The following is a 3309-nucleotide window of genomic DNA, read 5'->3' on the forward strand; positions in this document are numbered from 1 at the left end:
CATGGCCTGTGCGTAATCCACTGTTGGTAGAACAGGAATACTATTCAGCCGGCTGTACCTGCTTGGAAACCTACCTTCGGCTATAAATACTCCAACACCTTGGAATGGTAAGGACATCATCTGATATCTCAGTCTTATCTAGCAATCTCTTAATATACACTTATATTCAGAGCAATCTAGTCTGATTCTCACGCCGGAGGGTGGTCACAAGGAGGAATCCCCCCCCTTCTCAGTGACGAGCTTACGGTGTCTGTTTTGCAGGTCCCCTGAAGAACAACCTTCTCTGCTAGACCTCATCCATGGGAAACATTACTTAACCCCCAGATTATCTATAATCTGTCCAGGGTTCACCTAGTGTTTCTTCAGATACTATACTATTGTACGATAGGTACGCTTTCCTGTTATGTATAGTGAGTTGGCGTAATGTTTTTTTATAAATTTAAAACTAGAAAATATCATCTAAATATAGGGGTGAGTTAACGTACAATAATCGCTTAACGTACATTACGTACGCGAAATACGTTCCACTAAAACGTTCAAGCAAAATTCACAAAACTTTAAACGTTCAAGGTTAAAAACACTAATACGTTCAACAAATTCACAACCTTTAAACGTTCAAAGGTTAAACCTTTAAACGTTCAGGTTTAAAGTTTATCAAAATTGATTGATTGAAGCTTCAAATTGATGATTAATTAGATCGATTTCAAGGTTAATTGATCAATTAGGTTCAACAATTTCAATTTCAATTGCTCAATTTGACAACTGACCTGTGAGCAACGATTGATGGTTGTGTCGGAAGAAGATGGCGGTAACGACAGTAGACGATGGTCGCGACGGTGGATGGTGGACGGAATTGTTGAACGGCGATGGTGAAGGTGGACGGAATCGACGGGAGAAGAGGTTGACGGAGGCCGGTTCGCGTAATTGTGATTTTAGGGTTATTGAAGATCGACGTTTCATAGCCTCGCGTACGTAATGTACGATAAAGGATTTTCGTATTCCATCCTTTACCTTTAAATATATATACAATTAAAAATAAACCAACACATAACTAATCAAGGCTGGAATAATTGAAAGCATTCTGGGGAACAAATGACAAGTGCGAGTGAGTTAAAACCGATAAAGAGACATATACTCTTACTCTTACTCTTTCTTATTACACGAATAATATATCTCATGCCAGAATTTGAACAATAGTCTTCTCCTCAATAAAATATATATATTTTAATTTTTGACATTTTTAAAATATCTAGTTTACCTTTCAACTTGTTTATACATTGATGCCAACAAAGAAAACAGTGTCATCCGTTTCGAGTTCTAGAGGTTTTGTGGCATTTACATCTCACATATTTCGTTTACTCGTACTTCTATTATAAGCTGGACGGAGTGGACTTTAGACAAGGCCTGATACTACCCCGTGGTGGCCGCTTGAGTGGTTTGTTGATGCCGAATCCATGAAATTAAGAACAAAGAAGAAATGGGTTCCGACGGGTTGAAGATCGGGAAGAATGGTGAAAGATGGACACGACACCCCGTGGTGAACTAGTGATCGGTACGCAAAATCTTTTCCGATGTACTCTTTAGGAGCACCACTCCATATTATGGAAAATGATGTCATCCTTTCGCGTTCTAGAGGTTTCCTAGCGTATTCACGGTATTTCACTTAATTTTTTTCATAGAAAAATTACACCCATGATTTTAAAATTCAAATAAAAATTTATAATAAACAAACAATATCCTCATTATTCAAAAGATCGCTAGATCGAAACATAAGTGGTTCATTATTGAAGCTTCGATTCTATATATAGAAATATGAGTAGCCACAAATATGCTTAATATTGATTTCGAAGTTCCAATACTGACTAATACGTTAGATTATGTTGTATCCCACACTCCCAAGTCCCAACTAAAAGCTAGAAGTCTACGTACATTATCAATTCTTTATTGTATCACAAATTTGTATTTTTATATTTTTTAATAATTATCATGTATATTAAATTGATTTTTGATCAGCTAAATTTACAAGGCACAAATTAATATACTCTCATGTGCTAGAAGAAACAACTGTAATTTCATCATACTAGAGTTCATTCCAACACAACTTCAGTTTCTTTTTATACGTATGCAATTAATTTATTCCTATACAACTGCAATTTCTTCACAAACAACAATTGCAATATCTTCCTACAATACTACTGCAGTTTTCGTCATTAGGAAATATAATATTAATTTGGTATAAGATGTCACAAACATACATACATTTGACGATTTATACGTGTGGGTATTCATATCATTAAGTATTGAATAAAAACTCGGACATGACTTTAATATTTTTTTTATTGTTACACATATGTGAAATTACTTTTGTGTATGAACCAACCTTCAAAATTTCAAATATGGCATTTTTATTTTATTTTAAAAGTATATTATTCGAAGTGTATGTACAAAAAGATTTCTTAATTTTTACGTCTATATATAGGGGAAAAACTTGTAAATATAGAAGTCTAGTTTTACATTGCTATTCGTATCACAAAAATCTCAATACTACGGTTACTACCCGCATCCACAAGGCGGAGAGCAACCGTAAAAAGGCAAAAAAGCTACATAAATTAAAATTGCGTCAATTCAACCAAGCTAAATATCTATGTTTAGACCTATACTTTTACCAAAGAAAACCACAAGCTTTTATATCTCCTATAATCTCTTTCAAGATGACCTTCTTTCCTTCCAACATTGATCTTCTGTTTCCCGTCTTCTACAGTCTCCAACAAGCAATGATGATTATCCTGGCCATGAAACAGCTCCTTTTATAACAATTTATACAATTTTAATAAAAGTTCTAGATGATAACTTAAAATTAAAACAATAAATCCACTGAAACTTCAAAAATAAACAATAACTCAAATTTCTATTTATAGAATGGAAGCTTCAATTATGTTCCTAGCGTTGTATAAAATTATTGCTTCTGTATAACCTACTTGGATTTAATTTATATTGGTGTATGAAATGTACTAGCTTTTGAACCCGTGTATTATACGAGATTTGTCAAATAATAAAAATAAAAATATCCATTATCTAAAAGAAATGAACATAATTATTTACAAAAAAAGAAGATAAAATATATAGTATAAACAATAAAAAGTCTAAAATCTCAAATTTATTTTTTAATGTACAACATTTGCAAAAATTGTTTTGACCAATTATCCGTTGATAACTATGATAAATGAGATGAGAGATTAGAGAATTAAAAGAGAATTATAACTTATTTCTCAAAACTATTTTGTCCCATGACTCATGGATATGTAGGAT

Source organism: Bidens hawaiensis, unplaced genomic scaffold (assembly GCF_021521415.1).
Source record: "Bidens hawaiensis isolate Kalapana, Puna unplaced genomic scaffold, B.hawaiensis_p1.1 tig00007902_1, whole genome shotgun sequence".
NCBI lineage: Eukaryota > Viridiplantae > Streptophyta > Magnoliopsida > Asterales > Asteraceae > Bidens > Bidens hawaiensis.